The sequence below is a fragment of the Bos indicus genome, chromosome 14 (assembly GCF_029378745.1).
Source record: "Bos indicus isolate NIAB-ARS_2022 breed Sahiwal x Tharparkar chromosome 14, NIAB-ARS_B.indTharparkar_mat_pri_1.0, whole genome shotgun sequence".
NCBI lineage: Eukaryota > Metazoa > Chordata > Mammalia > Artiodactyla > Bovidae > Bos > Bos indicus.
The window spans coordinates 82,334,586-82,357,976 of NC_091773.1; the positions used below are offsets into that span (position 1 = coordinate 82,334,586).

The 23,391-nt window shown below is 44.5% G+C and overlaps 1 protein-coding gene across 1 annotated transcript in view; it reads right to left on the reverse strand.

Moving 5' to 3' along the window:
• The window catches only part of SNTB1 (syntrophin beta 1), a 250,907-nt gene that overhangs the window by 140,061 nt on the left and 87,455 nt on the right, over window positions 1–23,391 (reverse strand). The window lies entirely within an intron of this gene.

Here is a 23,391-nt window from a genome sequence, read left to right on the forward strand (position 1 = left end):
AGGTCAGTTTTCATTCCAATCCCAAAGAAAGGCAATGCCAAAGAATGCTCAAACTACCGCACGATTGCACTCATCTCACATGCTAGTAAAGTAATGCTCAAAATTCTCCAAGCCAGGCTTCAGCAGTACATGAACCATGAACTTCCTGATGTTCAAGCTGGTTTTAGAAAAGGCAGAGGAACCAGAAATCAAATTGCCAACATCTGCTGGATCATGGAAAAAGCAAGAGAGTTCCAGAAAAACATCTATTTCTGCTTTATTGACTATGCTAAAGCCTTTGACTGTGTGGATCACAATAAACTGTGGACAGTTCTTCAAGAGATGGGAATACCAGACCACCTGACCTGCCTCTTGAGAAATCTGTATGCAGGTCAGGAAGCAACAGTTGGAACTGGACATGGAACAGCAGACTGGTTCCAAATAGGAAAAGGAGTACGTCAAGGCTGTATATTGTCACCCTGCTTATTTAACTTACATGCAGAGTACATCATGAGAAACGCTGGGCTGGAAGAAACACAAGCTGGAATCAAGATTGCCGGGAGGTGTATCAATCACCTCAGATATGCAGATGACACCACCCTTATGGCAGAAAGTGAAGAGGAACTAAAAAGCCTCTTGATGAAAGTGAAAGTGGAGAGTGAAAAAGTTGGCTTAAAGCTCAACATTCAGAAAACGAAGATCATGGCATCCGGTCGCATCACTTCATGGGAAATAGATGGGGAAACAGTGTCAGACTTTGTTTTTTGGGCTCCAAAATCACTGCAGATGGTGATTGCAGCCATGAAATTAAAAGACGCTTACTCCTTGGAAGGAAAGTTATGACCAACCTAGATAGCATATTGAAAAGCAGAGACATTACTTTGCCAACAGAGGTCTGTCTAGTCAAGGCTATGGTTTTTCCTGTGGTCATGTATGGATGTGAGAGTTGGACTGTGAAGAAGGATGAGCGCCGAAGAATTGATGCTTTTGAACTGTGGTGTTAGAGAAGACTGTTGAGAGTCCCTTGGACTGCAAGGAGATCCAACCAGTCCATTCTGAAGGAAATCAGCCCTGGGATGCTGAAGCTGAAACTCCAGTACTTTGGCCACCTCATGCGAAGAGTTGACTTATTGGAAAAGACTCTGATGCTGGGAGGGATTGGTGGCAGGAGCAGAAGGGGATGACAGAGGATGAGATGGCTGGATGGCATCACTGACTCGATGGACGTGAGTCTCAGCGAACTCCGGGAGTTGGTGATGGACAGGGAGGCCTGGCGTGCTGCGACTCATGGGGTCGCAAAGAGTCGGACACGACTGAGCGACTGAATTGAACTGAACTGAAAGGTTCAGTAAAAGAGAACAGGTTAAAGAAATTTGAAGACACCTTTACGTTCATTTAAAAATGGATAGATACCGATGTCTTGATGTAGAAAAGCCTGTAAGATCTACTATCCATTTTAAAAAAAGCAATAGAGAACAGTGTATTCACTGTAATCATCTGTGTGCAATCATAGATATATATGTCTGTGTAGCTACTTCAATTATGGATAGAAATCCAAGAAAATGTTGATGGTAGTTAGCTCTGGGAGTAGATATGAAACTCAAGAGGATGGAGAAATAGACCTTTATTATTCATTTATTACTCTTTTATATAATCTCTCATGTTTAGCCATTGTGTTATATATTGTGTTTTAAAATTTAAAGAAACAAAATCGTTTAAGAGCTGAGTGGAGCAGACCGAAATTCTGCTCTCTGATAAATTTACTTGATCTTAAGGTGTTACTTGGGGCTTCCCTGGTGGCTCAGATGATAAAGAATCTGCCTGCAATGCAGGAGACCTGGGTTCCATCCCTGGACCAGGAAGATCCCCTGAAGAAGGAAATGGCAACCCACTCCAGTTTTCTTGCCTGGAAAATTTCATGGACCGAGGAGCCTGGCGGGCTACAATCCAAAGGGTCGCAAAGAGTCAGACACGACTGAGGACTAAGCACACATTAAGGTGTTATTTGCTGATTCTGAATTTAAACACTTGGTCCTTAGAGAGCATTCGCGTTGACAAGGCACCTGGGTTCTTGAAATGCAGAATGTGAGCTTCCATGTCCTTTTCCTGCCATTCACATAGCCTGGTTCTCTGCTGCTTGGGGCTGTGGGAGGGGTCTGGCTAAGTCCCTTAACAGCATCTGCTATTACAAATGGCAATGGATTAAAATGGGTGGCAAACCCAAGGGGCAGTTCCTCCAGATCTTGGGCGACTCAGTTGCACAAACCAGTGGCTTCCCCGTAGGAGACACGGGGTCAGGTTCCTGGAGACTCAGGAACCAACAGGACGTGGTTTCCATGCTTAAGAGCAACCAAGTCACAGGCCACTATAGTTGATGCTGTCGTGTGCCAGCAGACCCTTTTTTGCAGGACCTGTATCCTAGCTGCTGTGTGTTGCTGAGAACCACTCTGAGATGCTCTCCTGCTCTGGAACACTGTTCTTGGACATCAGAAGTCATCAAGCCCAAGAGACTACCGGCCCACTGCTCCATCCTCCAGACAGAGGATCTGCTTCTCCGGAACCCCACTTAACACTGCGGCATAAAACAAGCATATAAGCGATGGCATAAAGCAGAATGAGCTGCAACAAGAAGAAAGGACCCTGGAAGAACTCATCAGAAAAGTGCATCTAGGAGTTTGAGTAACAGGTTAGTTCACAACAATTTAATAAGCAGACCAAACATACCCAGATGCATGCAGTAAGGGCATATACTGGGAGATCCAGTCGTAGATATTAAAACCAGCCATTATTCATTTAAGACAGAGGAGATGTCATTTGGCACCAATACATATTTGAAAAGATTTTTCACTGAATATAAATGCAATTGGGAGAAAACAGCTCCCTGGTTGCTGCAAACTTGTTAGCACAGGTTGCAGACAGAATTAGAAAGATTATTCATGAACAGTGTATTTTAAGGAATACCATTTAAAAAGGAGCACAGACATACCTATGAACAAAGGCAGAAAATTCAGTGGGACAGGTTTAAGCTGTCTAAAAACTGGAATAAATAGACCTCTTCTGATGTTACTGAATTTTTTTTATCTCCGAGTATGTTTTTGTAGAAGCTATAACTCTGCTTAGGTTTGTATATTGTTGACTTATACTTATTGATAGTGGGAAACTCAAGTATCACACCCAAGGTCGTTTGACAATTCTCCATTGATTGCATTATTATCCTTCTGGCTGTAGGAGGGGGTGAGTGTTGCAGAAGCGACAACCCAGGGATGCTCATTGGAGTAGGTGGCATTTGAACTTGACTTTAAAGGGTAGCTAAGTAGAGGTAAGAATAAAAGTCGTTTTATATAATGTGCACGCACGCATGCTCAGAGACTTCAGTTGTATCCAACTCTGCGACCCCATGGACTGTAGCCTGCCAGGCTCCTCCGTCCATGGGATTCTCCAGACAAGAATACTGGAGTGGGGTGCCATATCCTCCTCCAGGGGGTCTTCACAACCCAGGGACTGAACCTGAGTCTCCTGAGTCACTGAGCCACCAGGGAAACCCTTCTACATAACGTACTCTGATTTACAGTTTTTATCACAATACCATAGGAAAGGAAAATCAGACCTCAGTCTGGAGGGGGATAAAGAAGGAGCATCCACTATACACTTAGTGCCAAGTCTGGGATCAGAGGCCCTCCATCCTTCCTGCATGTAAGCTTTAAAATGACCATTTAAAGCCTCACTTTATATACAAAAAAACCAGGTCTGGAGAAGAAATGGAGAAGGGATCTTTCATTTATCAAGTGTCCATATGCATGCGTGCATGCTCAGTCATGTCCAACTCTTTGTGACCCCATGGACTGTAGCCCACCAGGCTCCTCTGTCCATGGGATTCTCCAGGTTAGAACAATGGAGTGGGTTGCCATGGTTTTCTCCAGGGGACTTTCCCGACCCAGGGATCGAACCCAGGTCTCTTAGCATTGCAGGCAGATTCTTTACCATCTGAGCCACCAAGTATCTCTGTGTCCAGAAACAGTAAAAGAATACATTTTAAAAGAAGAATGTACTACGTTGCTAACACTTTCAGACCCTGCTGGAAAGAAACATACGGCTATTCTAATTCCGGGGGCCACTAGGAGCTTTACACAGGTTGTTCCTTGCAAGACAAATGTGTTATTTTACACATTGGCACACCAATGCTCAGAAATTTAACTTAAGGGGTTAATGACTGGTGAAGCTGGGGTTTGATTTCACAGAGATCATATTCTTTCATGAAATCTGGCTAGCCCACCAAGATGAAGTATTCAAAATGAGGGTCTACCAAGGGTAGTTATTCTTTATTCGGTGGCAGTAGCTACAGCCCTGGTGATCTAGGGGCAAGAGAATGGCAGAGCTGAGGGTCAGATTCAGAGAGAACTCCAGAAAAGAGGGGCTTCTGGGTGGCGCTGGTGGTAAAGAGCCCATCTGCCAACGCAGGAGACCTAAGAGACACAGGTTCGATCCCTGGGTCAGGAAGATCCCCTGGAGGAGGGCACGGCAACCCACTGCAGTATTCTTGCCCAGAGAATCCCATGGGCAGAAGAGCCTGGCAGGCTACAGTCCATAGGGTTGCAGAGTCGGACACGACTGAAGCGACTCAGCAAGCAAGGATGCACCAGGAAAGAGAGACTGCTTATAGCAGACGGAGAAGATGCTGGATGCTGGCCTACCAGTGACACGACCATCTGGGCTTACTTCCAGAGACACGGTGAACACTCAGAACATGCATATAAGGTGCGAGTCATTGCAGAAGTGTGGGTTTGTCCATCATGAGTAGAGGCTGGGGAAGTATAGCAAATCTTAGCCCAGAAGCAAAGATTTGTCAAGCAGTGTGGTCTAATTCAAGGAGGGTAAAGGGTTACCTAAGACTAGATTTTTTAAAAAATTATTTATTTTTAATGAAAAGGATAATTGCTTTATAGTATTGCATTGGTTTCTATCAAACATCAGCATGAATCAGCCATGGGTTTACCCGTGTCCCCTCCCACTTGAACTTCCCTCCCACCCCTTGAGGTTGTTACCGAGCCCGTGTGAGTTCCCGAGTCATACAGCAAATTCCCGTTGGCGGTCTGTTTTACCTGTGGTGACGTAAGTTTCCACATTACTCTCTCCACACGTCCCGCCCTCTCCTTCCTCCCCCAAGCCGTGTCCGAGAGTCTGTTCCCAATGTCCGTGTCTCCACTGCTGCACAAAGGTTCATCAGTACTATCTTTCCAGGTTCCACAATATACATTAGTATAGATATTTGTTTTTCTCTTTCTGACTTACTTCCTTCAGTATAATAGGCTCTAGGTCCATCCACCTCATCAGGACTGACTCAGATGCATTCCTTTTTTATAGCTGAGTAATATTCCATTGTGTATATGTACCACAGTTTTCTTATCCATTTGTCTGTCAGTGGACATCTAGGTTGCTTCCGTGTCCTAGCTATTGTAAACAGAGCTGCAGTGAACATTGGAGTACATGTACTAAGACTAGATTTGATAGTAGTAAGTGTATTAGATAATGCAGAGATTTGCTTTTCTTTTACCAAAAATCTACGGTGAAACAAAAGCGTTGCCAGGGGAACTCTCAGCTCCCTGAAGTTTTCAGGTCCTCGGGCTTCCTGCTGTACATCATCAACCTGCCATCTAATGACCCAACAGCGCTGCTTGGGTTCCAGCCATCAGGACCAAATTCCCTTTAGTAGGAAGAAGGAAAAAGTAAAAGACACACTACCCTTCTTCCTTCAGGGTCAGTTTTAAGCAGCTGACACATTATCTGCTTACAACCCAACAGCCAGAATTTAGTCACATGGTCACTTCTAGATAGAAATTTACTCTTAACTCTGCACAGTTCTATGCCAACCCAGCTAAAAGTTAGTGAGAAGGGAGGCTACTACTGTGGAACAAAACAAGGGGACAATACTTAGCTTTTGCCATAGGGAGACAGCCCTGATCACGCCAGCTTAACACAACTAGACTTCACAAGACATGTGCCAAGTTGCTTCAGTCGTGTCTGACTCCCTGCGACCCCGTGGACTGCAGCCCGCCAGGCTCCTCTGTCCGTGGGATTCTCCAGGCAAGAACACTGGAGTGCCGTTTCCTCCTCCAGGGGATCTTCTTGAGCCAGGCATTGAACCTGCATCTCTTGGGTCTCCTGCACGGGCAGGCCGGCTCTGTACCACTAGTGCCCCCTGGGAAGCTGTAAGTCATGTCTCTTTATAAGGCATAAACACAGTAAATGTACTGGAGCAATCAGTGAAAGAAAGAACGACCAGGTTCCTTGAACCCTGCTAAGTGTTTGCTGTGTGCTCACTTGAACCTCACAGCAATCCTGGCATACAGACATTGCAAGCATCCCCATTTAACCAAGGACTCTGCAGTAGAGAGAGAGACAGAGTAAATCATACGCCCAAGTTAGAAGGCAGGGAGGTGGCAGATACATGAGTCAAATCCAGGCAGCCTGGCTCCAGAGTTCTTCCTTTTAACCACGAAGTCATACTGTTTCTCACACTTTAAAAAAATTTAATTGGGTGAGTGTGAGAGAGAGAGTGTGTGTGTGTGTGTGTGTGTGTGTGTGTGTGTATGTCTGTGTATTTAAGCCAACATTTTTCTATACTGGGAGAAAACATCCAATTAAGAGGCTGTTGCTGGTAACGTAAGAGAGCTTGCTTTTGTAAGCCTGAACTATTAAACTACAGCATTTCAGTAAGTGCCTTTAAGACACTGTAATGTGTATTTATAATAGAAGGTTTAACCTGGCAGAACTGTGCAGCTAGTGTCTGCATAATTATACCTTCCTGTGCTCACAGACAGTAATTTCGGGCAGAGAACTGTTGAAACTGATCAAGCAGCAGCCAGGCCCGGGCTCCGGCACCTCCTAATCAGGACTAATTAATAAACCATGCCTTCCTGGGCATCATGAAGTAAAAAACGTGGTTAAGCAATTAAAATTTCAGTCTTCTCTCACAAAAGAGCGGGAGAAGAGAAGTAAGAAGTGGTCCCCAAACCAATAATGCACCAAGTCGCTTTCAGTATGTTTCCAGTTTTTCATGTGCAAGGTGGACAGATGTGAAGATTTCAAAAAAACAGTCGGTAAAGCCCTTGTTTGCAAAGGCCCTGAGTTGCCACAATTAAATCTTTGTTGAGGAGGCCAGCTGACATTTGAAAGGAAAAACAGACATAGGCTACTAACGAGGAAATGCTTCAGGCAGATCCAATCAACTCCCCTACCAGGCTGGTTTCTGAAGAATCAGCAAGTCCCTCTGTTAGGAGCAAGTTTTCCTCTTAAAAATAACAACAAAACAACAAAAAAGGGATTTCCAGATTATAGGAAGGAAAATAAATATTTCATGACTCTAAGGGATGGGAACACGAAATGTACATTTTCCAATGTGATTAAGGGGGAAAGGGATCAGCTGGAGGCAAGAAGCCTCAGTTTTCAGACCTTCAGTGCAACTTGCAAATGGGGGACAAGCTGGTGACAGTGGGGTTTGCTGACAAAAACGCAACACACGCGAGGCTTCTCTTAAAGCCATTTCCTGGGTCATCTTAGGGAAGATGCAGCGGGAGCTCATCAATATTTCCAAAAGGACCAAAAAATGATGAAAGGAGTAAATCAGACTTCTCAGGAACTACAGCTAACCTCTCAGGAAGCCAAGTGGTGAGCTGGAAAAAGAACTGGTCCTGGGAGTCGGGACCTGGTTGCAGTTCTGAGCCTGTGCTCACCAGCTCTCCAGCCCCGGGCAAGTCATTTCACCTCCCGGGTCTCCTTCTCCTCACCTGCAAGGACCGGGAAATACAGTTCCTGTCCTTCAAATACCCCATGATTCCTTGGGAAACTGCCTCTTCTGACATTCTTGTTTGGTTTTTAAACGAATATTTCTTATCCTGCTCTTTGAGTCATCACTGACAAACAGCCCCGTGAAAATGTGCGCCAAATCCTTTGGCCTTAGGCAGATGCGCCTTCTGACTTTTTACAAAATCCTATGGGCAGCTGAGGGGCTTCCCCAATGGCTCCGCGGATAAAGAATCCGCCTGCCAATGCAGGAGACGTAGGAGATGAGAGTTTGACCCTTGGGTTGGGAAGATCCCCTGGAGGAGGAAATGGCAACCCACTCCAGTATTCGTGCCTGGAATAATCCCATGGACAGAGGGGCCTGGCGGGCTACAGTCCACGGGGTTGCAAAGAGTCGGACACGACTGAGCGACTAGGCACGCACGCATGCAAACAGGGGAACCGGGGAGCTAAAGGTTCAAGACACAGAGAAAACTTAGGTTAAATGAGAGACATTAGAACAGTGGTGAAGACAAAAAGCCTGGAGTCTGAGGAATCCAATTCCTGTCTTTTCTATCCACTACTTAGCAGCAGCAGCGGCAGCAGCAGCTCTTGAGCAAATGACAGTTTCCTCATGTGTTACAATCCTATTTCATAGGATTGTCGTGAGGACTAAATGAGTTAGTATAAGTAAAGACTGCTACGGAGCTTGGCATAGGAAACACCACAATGGTCAGTCACCATCATTAGAAATCAACCGAGGGACTTCCCTGGCGTCCGGGGGCTAAGACTCCGTGCTCCCAATGCAGGGGGCCTGGGTTCCAGCCCTGGTCAGAGAATGAGATCCCACATGCCGCAAAGACCCAGAGCTACCAAGTACATAAATTAAAAAATTGAAAAAGAAGGTAACCAAAAAGTGAAGATTTACGGCGCCTACATAACCAAGATTGTACCAAACTCACTATGTGTATCTCTGCAGGGTGGAGTCACAATCAGTGAACACAAATTATGAGATTACCTTTGGGTTCAATGTGAGAAAACGCTGTGAAGTAGCGAGTTCCCTATCGTGAGTGACATCCGAGCGGAAACTGGATGAGCTATCTCCCACGTGGCAGCAAAGATTCTTTTACTCTGTGGAGGAACAGCTGCTTCTAAAATCCCTTCAAACCGTCAGGTTCTGTGTTCCTTCTGGAATGCAGTTCATGAAGACGCAGAATCTAATGACCCCGATACAGTGAGGGCGGGTCACGGTTGTACACCACGCAAAATCATGCTGCCCACTTCCTTGTGACTATATGCTTGTTAGCTACATGGTAGCTACATATTGGGTGACATGAGCTCTCTAACTCTTAGAAGCCTCCTTTATAAAATGAGGAACAGGTGCCTTCTTCAGAGAGGCAATGAAATGCACCAGTTTAATAAGGGCTTCAGAGTCAGAGGAAAGGAAAGTTAGTTGCAGTCGTGTCCGACTGTTTGCAATCCCATGGGCTGGAGCCCAGCAGGTCCTCTGTCGATGGGATTCTCCAGGCAAGAATACTGGAATGGGTTGCCAGTCCCTCCTCAATCTTCCAGACCCAGGGATTGAACCTGGGTCTCTTGCAATGCAGGCAGATTCTTTACCAACTGAGCTACTAGGGAAGCCCCAGAGTCAGAGGATCTCAGTTCAAATCTTAAATCTAACTTTTCTTTTCTTTCTATTTTACAAGCTGGGCTTCTTCGAACAGGTATGTAACCTCTCTGAACGTCACCTCCTCACCTGATTATAACAAGACCTATCTCATAGAATTGTCATGAGGATTAAATAATTTTTTAAAATGTATCCAAAGCCATTGGAACAGTGTCTGGCACATACTTGGTACTCACATATAACTCTTACTGCTATGTTGTTGCTATTATTGTTACGAAATTTAAATGAGAACATGTATTGCAAGAACATCTATCTACTTTTTAGCTCTGCTGCTGCTGCTGCTAAGTCACTTCAGTTGGGTCCGACTCTGTGCAACCCCATAGACAGCAGCCCACCAGGCTCCCCTGTCCCTGGGATTCTCCAGGCAAGAACACTGGAGTGGGTTGCCATTTCCTTCTCCAATGCATCAAAGTGAAAAGTGAAAGTGAAGTTGCTCAGTCGAGTCCAACTCCAGCAACCCATGGACTACAGCCCACCAGGCTTCTCCATCCATGGGATTTTCCAGGCAAGAGTACTGGAGTGGGGTGCCATTGCCTTCTCCGACTTTTTAACTCTAGGAACCATCAAAATCATCAGTACTTAGTACATAAAGTATCATTTCATTCATTCATTTACTGTACATCAATTAAATCAGGGGATTGCTACAACATAATTCAATACATACTCACAATTGGACTAAAGTGCATTCATTAGCTATTAATAAATACTTGAGAGAATATGGACTAATGATGTCTACAGACTCGATCCTCCAACAGTTCGCTAGTTGGCTCCTCACCATCACCAATAATCATAGTTTTTCTTCCTTGGGAAAGTATGGTAACTGTTTTAGCAGCTCTACCCTAACATCTGAAGACAGGAAGTGAGTAATGGGCAGCAAGGACGTGTGAACGCTCAAGCCCTAATATTGTTTTCAGTCTTTTCCAGACAGAAGACCATGTGTGAACAGGACTTTGCGTCAACAGGCAGGAAGGGCTGTGCTCACTTCCTCCTGACAGGTATCTCTGGAAAACAAACTCCTATTATTCCAGGTGTAGCTTGGTAACAACATCCTGCAAGTCAGACTTGGGGCTCAGTAACCTTGCAGTTACTTTTCAGTGGCAGAAGCCCAGAGTCATCAAGATTTTCCAAAGGAAACAGGTTAAGTAAACAAAATATCATGACCAAGGGCAGACTCAGGCCAGGTCTGAATTTCTTTTTCACCCTCGCCTGGATATGCAGCAGACCTAAAGCAACTACAGAAGCATCTGGAGCAAAGGAGATGGGTGTGGGGCATCAGTGTCCATCAGGCTGGACAACGTCACAAAATCCTGCCATTTTCAAAGTGCTCACCGTTTACAACACTCTGTGCATAATCTCACTACACGTTTCGTCAACTCCGCCGAACGACGCATGAACTCTAAGTCCTGTAAGAAGCTGGCTGTGCATTTATTTGCCTGGGATGTCCATAGCCCAGGGGGTAAGAGCTTAACTTTCTCCACCAAACTCCACCCACTCCCAAGCACACATGTATATGCCTGTCTGCTCAGCTGTGTCTGATCTTAGTGACGTTATGGACTATAGCCCACCAGGCTCCTCTATCCACAGGATTCTCCAGGCAAGAATACCAGAGTGGGTTGCCATTTCCTTCTCCAGGGGATCTTCCCAACCCAGGGATCGAACCCGCGTCTCCTGTGTCTCCTGCATTGGGAGGGGACTTCTCCACCAGTGAGCCACCTGGGAAGCCTCCCAAGTATACATGCATTTTATTCAACAGAATTTTATTTTGTTCAACACATTTTATTCAACAGAATTAATGCCTATTGGCCACACTTGATGCACTGGTTTTTTTTCCCTTTAAGCTAAACTTAGCTTGACTCTGCTTACAGGTCTTTTGGGAGAGGAATCGCCAAGAACTACAGGAACTGATCAGCATGCCAGAGGAGAGGCATAAGCAAGCTTCTTGTATCTGATTGCCAGATCCAGGAGGCTCAGCCCTCACAAGCTCTCCTCCAAGCCTCTAGAAGCTCCCCTTGATTCTGAGCAGTCAAGATAGAAGGGCTTGCTTTGTTGCTTCATACGTTTAAAATGGGCTTCCCTTATAGCTCAGTTGGTAAAGAATCCACCTGCAATGCAGGAGACCCTGGTTCAATTCCTAGGTTGGGAAGATCCCCTGGAGAAGGGATAGGCTACCCACTCCAGTATTCTTGGGCTTCTTTTGTGGCTCAGCTGGTAAAGAATCTGCCTGCAATGTGGGAGACCTGGGTTTGATCCCTGGGTTGGGAAGATCCCCTGCAGAAGGGAAAAGCTACCCACTCCAGTATTCTGGCCTGGAGAATTCCATGGACTGTATAGTCTGTGGGGTCACAAAGAGTTGGACACAACTGAGTGACTTTCACTTTTCAGGAAGGAGTGATGGTGAGCATCCACAAATAGATACAACTTTTTATAATAGACTCAACGGGAAATTTTAGCAACAAAAAGGTGGGCAATTTGGGGTTCAGAAGGCTTAAATATATCACCTCAAGTAAGAAGCAGACCTGGAATCTGTTCTCTCATGTTCTAAATCTAATATCTAATCTAATAAATCTAATAACCTCAGCTTCAGTAATACAAATAGTCCAAGTGACATGGAGGCATTGGCTAGATGACTGTGACTTAATGAGTTACAACTGGTGCTGGAAAACTGTACGGGTATTGGGAGGAACTAAATTAATAAACATATTCTGCATTATTATATCAGAATTCAAAGTATCAAAAGATTCTACATGATAAGGGAGAATCTAAAGGTGGTATCAGTTCAGTTCAGTTCAGTTGCTCAGTCGTGTCCGACTCTTTGCGACCCCATGAATCCCAGCACGCCAGGCCTCCCTGTCCATCACCAACTCCCGGAGTTCGCTCAGACTCAACGTCCATCGAGTCAGTGATGCCATCCAGCCATCTCATCCTCTGTCGTCCCCTTCTCCTCCTGCCGCCAAGCCCTCCCAGCATCAGAGTCTCCTCCAATGAGTCAACTCTTTGCATGAGGTGGCCAAAGTACTGGAGTTTCAGCTTCAGCATCACTCCTTCCAATGAATATTCAGGGTTGATTTCCTTTAGATTTGGACTGGTTGGATCTCCTTGCAGTCCAAGGGACTCTCAAGAGTCTTCTCCAACACCACAGTCCAAAGCATCAGTTCTTCAGTGCTCAGCTTTCTTCACAGTCCAACTCTCACGTCCATACATGACCACAGGAAAAACCATAGCCTTGACTAGACAGACCTCTGTTGGCAAAGTAATGTCTCTGCTTTTCAATATGCTATCTAGGTTGGTCATAACTTTCCTTCCAAGGAGTAAGCATCTTTAAATTTCATGGCTGCAGTCACCATCTGCAGTGATTTTGGAGCCCAAAAAAACAAAGTCTGACACTGTTTCCACTGTTTCCCCATCTATTTCCCATGAAGTGATGGGACCGGATACCATGATCTTCGTTTTCTGAATGTTGAGCTTCAGGCCAACTTTTTTACTCTCCTCTTTCACTTTCATCAACAGGCTTTTTAGTTCCTCTTCACTTTCTGCCATAAGGGTGGTGTCATCTGCATATCTAAGGTTATTGACATCTCTCCCGGCAATCTTGATTCCAGCTTGTGCTTCTTCCAGCCCAGCGTTTCTCATGATGTACTCTGCATATAAGTTAAATAAGCAGGGTGACAGTATACAGCCTTGACGTACTCCGTTTCCTATTTGGAACCAGTCTGTTGTTCCATGTCCAGTTCTAACTGTTGCTTCCTGACCTGCATACAGGTTTCTCAAGAGGCAGTTCAGGTGGTCTGGTATTCCCATCTCTTTCAGAATTGTCCACAGTTTATTGTGATCCACACAGTCAAAGGCTTTGGCATAGTCAATAAAGCATAAATAGATGTTTTTCTGGAACTCTCTTGCTTTTTCCATGATCCAGCGGATGTTGGCAATTTGATCTCTGGTTCCTCTGCCTTTTCTAAAACCAGCTTGAACATCAGGAAGTTCATGGTTCATGTACTGCTGAAGCCTGGCTTGGAGAATTTTGAGCATTACTTTACTAGCATGTGAGATGAGTGCAATCGTGCAGTAGTTTGAGCATTCTTTGGCATTGCCTTTCTTTGGGATTGGAATGAAAATTGACCTTTTCCAGTCCTGTGGCCACTGCTGAGTCTTCCAAATTTGCTGGCATATTGAGTGCAGCACTTTCACAGCATCATCTTTCAGGATTTGGAATAGCTCAACTGGAATTCCATCACCTCCACTAGCTTTGTTTGTAGTGATGCTTTCTAAGGCCCAGTTGACTTCACATTCCAGGATGTCTGGCATAGGAAAGACTAAAAAAATAAAGAGCCTCCTGACATGTTTGATTAAATAAAAAGAGGTAACAGAAAGTCAGTATTACAACTAGAAGGGAAAACAACTAGTCACAAAAGAGATTAAAAAGATAAAAAAATAGAATTTTGGACAGATTTATGATAATAAATTTGAAGTCTTAGATGAAATGCACAAATTTCTGGTGGGGGGAACCTTACTAAAATTCACCCAAGTACAAATAGGAAGCATGGCTATTCCTATAACTCCTAAGGGAATGGAAGCTCTGGTCAATATTCTTCCCACAAAGAAAACAGAGCTTATTAGTGGAGTCTATCAACTTTTCAAAGAATAGACCATACAAATTATTTCAGAAAACAGAGAAAGAGACTCCCCAGTTCATTTTATGAAGATTTAAAAAACAAAATCAGAGAAGAAAAATTTCAGAAAGGAAAACTGCCAACCCATTTCATTCATAAATTAATAGCAAAAATTATAAACAAAATATCAGCAAATTAAGCCAAATAATATATCAGAAGACAGTACAGCATGGCCAAGTTTGGGTTATTTGACTAATGCAAGATCAGTTACATATTAGAAAATGTGTCAATGTCATTCAGTATGTTAGCAGAAAAAAAAAGGAGAAAAACATAAGATGACGTCAATGAGAATGTATACACTAGCAAGCAGTTACAATGAAATAAAAAAGCCTTTTTTAAACCAAAAATAGAAGGTAACCTCCTTAATTGACGAAAGTATCTACTAAAACAAAAAACAAAATACACACATACACAAAACAGAACAAAAGGGGGAAAAAAAAAACCGCTCGACATCAAACATCATAAATGAGGAAATGCTGAAAGCATCTCCCTGAAAATTAGGACCAAAAAACTGACACCCACTATGAATACACTATTCAGTATTATAACTAGAGGCCCCAGGCAATGTTAAAAGACAAGAAGCAATGAAAAGTGTAGGATTGAAAGGTTTAAAAAAGGGAGTAAGCGAGAAAGTGAAGGAGAAGAAGAAAAGAAAAGATACAATGCAAGGTACTTAGAGTTCATGGCACCTGGATTTCCATTCTGGTTGGGGTCCTAATTTTCTGTGTGGTCATTAAAAATCATGTAACTTCTAATGTTTGTAAGGTTCCTTATCTATAAAATTGGAGCTATCAAATATCTTGGTTAATTAGGTAGACAATGATGCCATTAAAAAGAACAGAATATATGTTAAGACGTGCATATTTGAGACATGAGGGTAAACTATCTAAGTTTTGAAGATGTAAGGCTTGAGATGTAGATAGACCATCCATAAACAGGCTAAACGGCAATCGAATTCTGAGTCTGAAGCTTTGGGAAGTGGTGAGAGCTTTACCTCAAGAAGGAGCTAAACACTTGCTGAACGCTAACTACAGGTCCAGGATTTTACATAGCTTATGTCTTTTAATTCTCACAACAACCCTGTAAAATAGGTACTCCTGCTCTTCACAGTCTACTGATGAGGACACAGACATCGAAAAAGTTACTATAAGACTTTAGAGCCTCATAGTCACGGTGTTTCATGACTCTGATCCCCTCAAGCCTGGATCCAACTGCAAAGCCCTTCTTCCCCACCGTGCTGTGCTAAGCTGCCTTTTGGAACCAGATCTGATGTAGAATCTTCTCTCGTTCTCTCTGAGAGCTTGAGCAAATTGCTAAGACTCTCTAAGCCTGAGATTTCCTCTCTTAAAAATGAAGTAACTCTAGTCACATGGGCCTGTTGTATTAAACCAGATGCTATATGCACAAAGTCTGGTACTAAAAAGGTACCCCATAAACGGTACCGCCCATTATTCTTTCCAACCAAGGCAAACTCCCAGAAACAGACGCAGAGAACTAGAACGCCGGGGCGGAGGGAGCTGGCAGGCATCTCACACCCTAGGGTCATTTCAGGGATGACAACCTCAGTGATATCTTCTGCTCCAAGTCATCCACATCTTTGCAGACAGCTCAGGGCCAAGCAAAGGGCAAAAGGTAATGGCCCAAACTTAAGGGAAGTAACTGGCAAACTGAACAGATGACTTAAACCATTTCCTGTTTTACACAATCTACGTTCCACGGTCTAATCTGGGAGCAGGAAAGAAGAGAAAGGAGACTGTGAGTTTTATGAAGGGAAAGCTCAAACTCAGCAACAGGAGGATGACTGGGTTATTCAAGACCCAATATAGTTTAGCTAAAAGACGACAGACCTCGAGTCAGGCCAGTCTGGCTTATGCTCCTGACTCCTCCACAAATGGCTACGCAGAACATTTCCTGACTTCCCTAAACCTCAGTATCTACAACTCTTAAATGAGGCTAACGCACATATTTACTATAAATATTCAGTTAGATCATGTTGAGCACATGTGCAGAGCCACCCTAAAGAGACAGCTGGTTGCCCTGGAAGTCGTGTCTCCTGTACTGAGAGAAGAATCCAAAGTAAAAACCCCTGTGGCTTGTGCTTAGTCAGTCAGCTGTGTCCGACTCCTTGCGACCCCGTGGACTGTGGCCCGCCAGGCTCCTCTGTCCGCAGGATTCTCAGGCAAGAACACTGGGGCGGGTTGCCACTTCCTCCTCCAGGGGATCTTCCTCACCCAGGGAGTGACCCGGGTCTCCTGCATTGCAGGCAGATTCCTCATTGTCTAAGCCACCAGGGAGGCAAAATTGCCTCAAGTCCCTCTGAGGCAAGGTCCTACCGCTTCCCCACGCTAGTTTAAGGACTGCAAAGTGGGAAATCCTGGCAGTGAATTACAGACTGACCATTACTTCTGTCTATTGTCCGAGGTGTCCAGGCTTCCCTCCATGCATACATGCCAGAGAAACAGGAGCTGCGCATATTATCAGACATCTTGAACCAGAAAGTTTAAAGGATTTCTGCTTTATTTACTGTCAGGCTCCAAATTTTTACCCCTTTTTCTTTTTTGTTCAACAGATAAGGCTTATCTAAAATATAAGCCTACAAGTCAAGCAGGATTTGTGACCTGAGCCTGCTCAAGAGGACTCTGATTTATAACAATCAAACATTTACAGTTTAATATGCTATCTATAATAATAGAATCAGAACTGGAAAAGCAAATGTTGCCACCCAACCTGTACAGCCTATTTATCATGTCTCAAAAAAAAAGACTCCTTTTTTTTAAAATCCGTGAATAACACTCAAACATTTTTTAAAAGGAATATTGTGCTTTAAGAAAACCCACGTACATTAAACTATATAATATACTAATTACTTCCAAGAAATGGTTCCTTCAAGTTCTACAGTCATTTACAAACATTAATACATAGTTCAGTGAATCAGTCCCAGAGTTTATGGAATCATAGATTTGTAAGTGAATTATAGTTGGAATGAGTTTTCTCCCAGAATTTAGAAAAATACATGACATTATCCACATGGAGAATGAAATATGTACAGTAATAAATTGTTTGACAACACCTGTTGCCAAAACAAGGCTGTCAAGGAGGGAAGCACTGGATCCACTGAATCTTAGCTTTACATATGCATTTCTTTAGCATGATGGTAAGTTAATTATGTATCTACTTGGACAGGCACAGTAGAAACAAAAATTTCACACTATAATAAATATAATGACACAGTAAACCTGTGGATAACACAAGGGCATTTATTCGTCCTTTAACCAAAATGGTGACTAACAATAGCAGACATTTATTGATAATTCATAGACACCTACGCACTATCTCTGAATGATTACACTGATGCCCCACAACAACCCACTTTACCCGTGAAGACGAAGCTCAGACAGGTCTCCTTGCCCCACGTCACACGCAGAGTCAGCTGCAGAGTGAGAGTTGGAGCCCAGTGCCGATTCTCCAGCCCTCAACCATCGCACACGAGCGGATCGGTGACACAAGCCCCTCTCTTTGCTCTTTCTCGTACTCACTGACGCGCTCTCAGAAACCCAACACACTCCCAGAAAGACATGCATCTGAAAACTCCTTGGCCTCAAAGCGGAGTAATGTGGATATTATCGCTCTTGGAAGCTGTTTTAGAGAAACCTGGACTTAATTCCCAGAAAGACACGCATCTGAAAACTCCTTGGCCTCAAGGCGGAGTAATGTGGATATTACCGCTCTTGGAAGCTGTTTTAGAGAAACCTGGACATAGGAGTTAGGACCATATGGAGGAGGCACCACTCCCCTTCAGCTGCGCAACAGCAGAGAGCTCACTTAATCTTCCCAAAGCTCAGCCTCCTCATCTGTATATACCAACAGAAACCACAACTTTTAAAACTTGGGTGTAATTCACATAGAGTGAAGGGCTCAGATCTCAAGTATTACATCACTCAGGGATCGAAGATGAATGCATACGAAGATAGAACGTTTCCATCCATCTAGAAATTTCCCTCATGCTCCTTTTCAATCAACCCTCCCCACCAACCCCTCCCACCAAGCAACCTGATTTTGCTGATTCTACTATAGAATTGTCTATAAATGGAACCATGCAATACACACATGTGTGTTTCTGGCTCCTTTGCCTCAGGGTAGTGCCCTTGAGATTTGCCCATGTTATGTGTTCGTCACTAAGTTCTGTCTGACTCTTTGTGGCCCCTGCATGTAGCCTGCCAGGTTTCTCTGTCCATGGGATTTTTCCAGGCAAGAATATTGGACTGGGTTGCCATTTCCTTCTCCAACCCATGTTACAGTGTGTAATAATATTTAATGCCCAATAATAATTTGATATAAGCATTAAAATAAATAATGTACATTATTACCTATTAAAGGCTAAACCAAAATAGTTATTATCATTCAAAAGAGGAAGCCCAGGACCACTAGAATGTTAGAGCCAAGAGGACAATACCTAAACCTATCAGAGGTTGGAATATATTTGAAGAAAGGAGTCTATTATTAGCGTCTCTCATATCCCATTCTTTCTATGTTTAAGGACACCCCACGTTAGAAGCACACATATCTGGAGCTTGGGGTGGAACTGGATTGAATTTAGCCTTCAACCGGGGTAAGTGGATATGCCAAGAGTACCTTCCCAGTGTATTTCTGAAACATTCCTTTTTGCCCATCACAGAGATGGAGGCCTACCTCCACCAGAAGATGGCATTTGAAAGATCAACGTGCAAAACATCATCCGTCACCCTCACCTTCAGCGAGGCCAGAGCTTGTGCTGGCAGTTCTGGCCAGCTGTGTAATTCAATTTTTCCAAGGGAACTGGAGCCTGGCCCACACAAGTATGACACGAATACTGCATTTCACAGAAGGTGATTTGCCACAGTAAATAAACCCACACTAGGAAAGAGACAGAATCATCGAGATGGACATTTTAAGTCCTTTCTGGCAGAGATTTTCTTCACTAAAATCATTGTCTTCAAATCTAAATGGGAAGCAGATACTATTGCCAAAGAGTTTTCTCAAGAATTAGTCTTAGAGGATGAGGTGTCAATATATTAGTAAATTCCAAACCCTCAAGCAAAAATTTCAGGAGTCTCTGTTAACCGAACTAACAGAAGAGCTTTGGAAACGACCCCTGGTTCAGGTGGCAACTTGGGCAGGAATAATGTCCTCCAGAGAAGCAAAGGTATACAAAGTTTATTAAAATATCAAGTCACATTTGGAGAGAGGGATAGAAGTACATTTCCTCAACGTTACTGCCAGTCTGTGAGTGTAAGTTTCTCTCCTGCTTCCTGTAGAAACAACATCTGCTCTTACATTCAACCCAAGCCACCTCTGATATTTATTGCATTTGCTGAATGCTGAAAGGATCTGAAATGTTAAACCTCTTGATCTGTTGGCACTCGGATTTCTGTGAAAAGATGAGCTACATAATAGCACAAACTGGAGAAATATCATGTACCCGAAAGACATAAATCCCCAATCATAGTGGAATTCTTTTTCAATACACAACTCTAGAAGTTTGTAAAAATAGATCCAACCTTTATCTTGTAATTTTCTTCTCATTCTTCCTCAACATATGTAGCTCCATTTCTTTAAATAAGTAAAGTACATTCAAGGTCATCCGGTCTGGACTTGAGCCAGTCACTTCTCCAAAACAAGTTTAAATGCATGAAAGTCAAAGCATGTGTTTGGTCTCATTAAGCTCACAATATCCTTAGGAGAGGAACAGAGAATTTGGTTTATTACCCAGCTGTTAATGAAGGATGCATTGCTTGCATTTAAGTGAGATCTACAGTTTATTTTTATCCAGTGCTCAAGCTGCTTGATTCTCATCGAAATGCGAGGCTGGCAGTTACTCAGCAGAAACCAGAAAACAACAGTAAACAAGCTTGCTTCACATGAGCTGGGCATCTGGGAAAGAAAAGCAGTTAAAAAGAGAAAAAGAGAGGTTGGTTTTTATTATTTAAAATGTCTCCTTTAAAGGGGTGGTAAACATAAGAAGATGCCTGGAAACACCATGAGCAAAGAAGGCGGAAAGGACGCGAATGAACGTCTGGGCAGGACCTCAAGCGAAGTCAAGTACTGAGATTAGCTACTTGCAGAGCAGAGGGTCCCGTCTGCAGGGGCTGAAGGGATGAGCAAGAGTGGTGGCAGTCTCCTTTCCTTTTTCTCCTCCTCCTCTTCCATATTTATTAAGCACTCTCTGTACTCACGATACTGTCTGGCTCGCAAGGCAGTGGGGGAAATATTTGACCAAGAGTCTGGACTAATCAAAAAGCCAGATCTCTAACTCATCAAGGGACTAGGGTTTCCAGAGAATGCAATGAAGACAGCTCGCTGACTCCGTCTGTGACGGCCCCATTCACCTTGGCAAATTCCTTCTGATCTAATCCAGGCACGTTTCTTCAGTTCCTGGTGGAACCCCAGGAATCTTGGTCTCAATGAGTCACAATGGATGATTTAAATCATCTTCTCTTCAACCAGACCCTGGAATCCTTCACAGAAGGAAAAACTCAAGTCTTTCTTCCCTGGTATTTTAGGGCTGAGTTCGTACCTAATAGGGAGAAGGCAATGGCAACCCACTCCAGTACTCTTGCCTGGCAAATCCCATGGATGTAGGAGCCTGGTAGGCTGCAGTCCATGGGGTCGCTAGGAGTCAGACACGACTGAGTGACTTCCCTTTCACTTTTCACTTTCATGCATTGGAGAAGGAAATGGCAACCCACTCCACTATTCTTGCCTGGAGAATCCCAGGGACGGGGGAGCCTGGTGGGCTGCCGTCTATGGGGTCGCACAGAGTCGGACACGACTGAAGTGACTTAGCAGCAGCAGCAGTCGTACCTAATAAATGTTTGGTGAATATCTGAATATATATTAACACTTATATTACTAAACCTCTTTGCTGTACACCGGAAAGTAGCACAACATTGTAAATCAACTATATACTTCAATAAAAACGTAAACAGAAAATTAAATAAACGGTCGAATAAAAAATACATTTTCCTACCTTAAACACATCTGCTACAGGCTAACTGCTTGAGGATAAAGTAAGTAGATACTCTCTGCAGTATTCCATTATTATTATTACTATTATTGACAATTCCCTCAAAATACACTCCAAAGTGTTGTCACACAGCAATAACCTTAAATTCTGCTAACCCCTATTTAAGCTATTCACGTCATATTCTGTTATTTTCTTCACAGCCACGCAGAACGGAACTGGCTCCTTAGCCAACATTCTATGCTCTATTTTATGAAGGTCAGTGCTTTTAGTTAATCATCTTTTCCAGCAGCTGACTTTGCAAATATATGTCCTTGCTCCCTCGGGGAGGATACTAGAGGTTAAAGGTCTCTGTCTTTGCACAGCTGGTGATCCTGACTTTGGGGAATAAGAACTTTTAAGAATCAGAAGTGCCCACAGCTGCGAGCTGCGGGCTCCCTGTCACGGGCAGCTGCTCTGGAGGCAGGCCATCTACTGGGCAGCACCTTGGAGAGAAACTGAGCATCACAGTTTTGTGTGTTTGTTTGTTTTTTTTTGGCGGCACCATGCTGCACGTGGGATCTTACTTCCCTAACCAGGGGTCAAATTCTCGTCCCTGCGTTGAACACAGAGTCTTCCCCTACTGAACCGCCAGGGACGTCCCAGCATGACAGCTCAGATGTGCTTACCTTCTCCTGCACCTGAAATTCTAAAACTTCATGATTTCCCACTGGAAATAGAAGTTGTTGCTAGCCCTGTGAAGTAGTTTGCTACTGCTAAGTCGCAGCAGTCGTGTCCGACTCTGTGCGACCCCATAGACGGCAGCCCAGCAGGCTCCTCTGTCCCTGAGATTCTCCAGGCAAGAATACTGGAGTGGTTTGCCATTTCCTTCTCCAGTGAAGTAGTTTGGGGACTGCTAAATAATTCACGCAAGGGCAAAAGAGAGATCCAGAGCCTGGGCTTCTCTGAACAGCAATTTTCTTACTGATCCCCTCACAGGAGTTTTCACAGGTTTTAATATTCTAGCCAAGAGAGCCATAGCTCTCTGCGGAAACCCTTAGGTTCCCCAGAACTGGCCCTCGCGTTAGTAACCCAAGGTCCTTCAACTTGTCACTAGCCTTCCCGGGCTCAACAGGCTTCAGGCTTTCTCCTGGATGACCTTTCCCCCCATGAAAGGTGGCTCAGCCTACCGGGGTCAACTAACCGCAGGCCGGTGAGAGACCGCCCAGGAGGACACCTGGCAGACTGTCGAGAACACTCTGACTCTGACCCTCAGGCCACTGGGACCTCGCGGATACGCACATGCAGCTCAATGCTCCTTTCAGTCCTGTCTGGACGACAGGAAACATCGGCTGCTGTCAAAGAGCCCCGGACGCGGCCCACCCAACCCCACTCAAACAGCCCGCTCCATATGAAGGCTCCTCCCTCACTGTGAGGTCAGGGTGAAGACCCTGAGCCCTCACAGGATGGCGGCCCCAGCCAAAGGGGTGCTTGGGTGGCTCCAGGGGCCCAGGGAATACGACTGAAAAACGCTGCTCATCAGCTGTTTCTTTGTTCCAATTTCGCCACAGCACTCTCTCTCTCTCTGATTTCATTTTCACTGATGGCGATTCTCAGCTAGCAAATACTGTGGAGCCTCTAGAACACTGAGGTCTGCCTTCTCCACTGGGGGAAGCTCCCAGCCTTGCTGCAGAGGCTGGGCAGGGATCTAGCCAGTGAGCAGGCATCGTGAGTCCTTCCCACGGTACTGATGGTAAGTGGCCAAGAGTGGTGTGCAGGGCGGAGGGGAGCCAGGCAGGGTCGAGACGGACTCTCTGTTGGGTGCTTCAGAGGCAGAGACAGGGGCAGAGTTAGAAGCTGCTTATTTATCCCCACACTCTTAGAGAGAGGAGCTTCAGGATACTTTCAGAGAAAACAAAAGTGAAATGAAAAACGGAGCCCTCTTTCCTCAAGAGGCTCAAACAAGGGACGACTTCCATGGTTCCTGGGGACAGGCTGAAGGTGGAAGAAGCCAGGTGTCAGATGTGCCACGGATCAGCTGAGTCCTGTCTGAACCAGACGAGAGAGGCCACCCCTGAGCTCCTCTTAAAGGACTCAGCTCCTGTTCATCCCTGGCCACATCCCTCCCGTGGAGTGAGGAGACCTTCAGACCAAGAAAATGAGCCCAAGTGGAGCCTGTCACTGCCTCCCTTTCGATTCCCTGGAATTTCTTGTCTAATTGGCCCCAAGCCTGGTTCCAGAGTATGCAGGCATTTTTCTTCCTTGTCTTTCCTCCTGAGGATCATTGAGCCAGAACACAT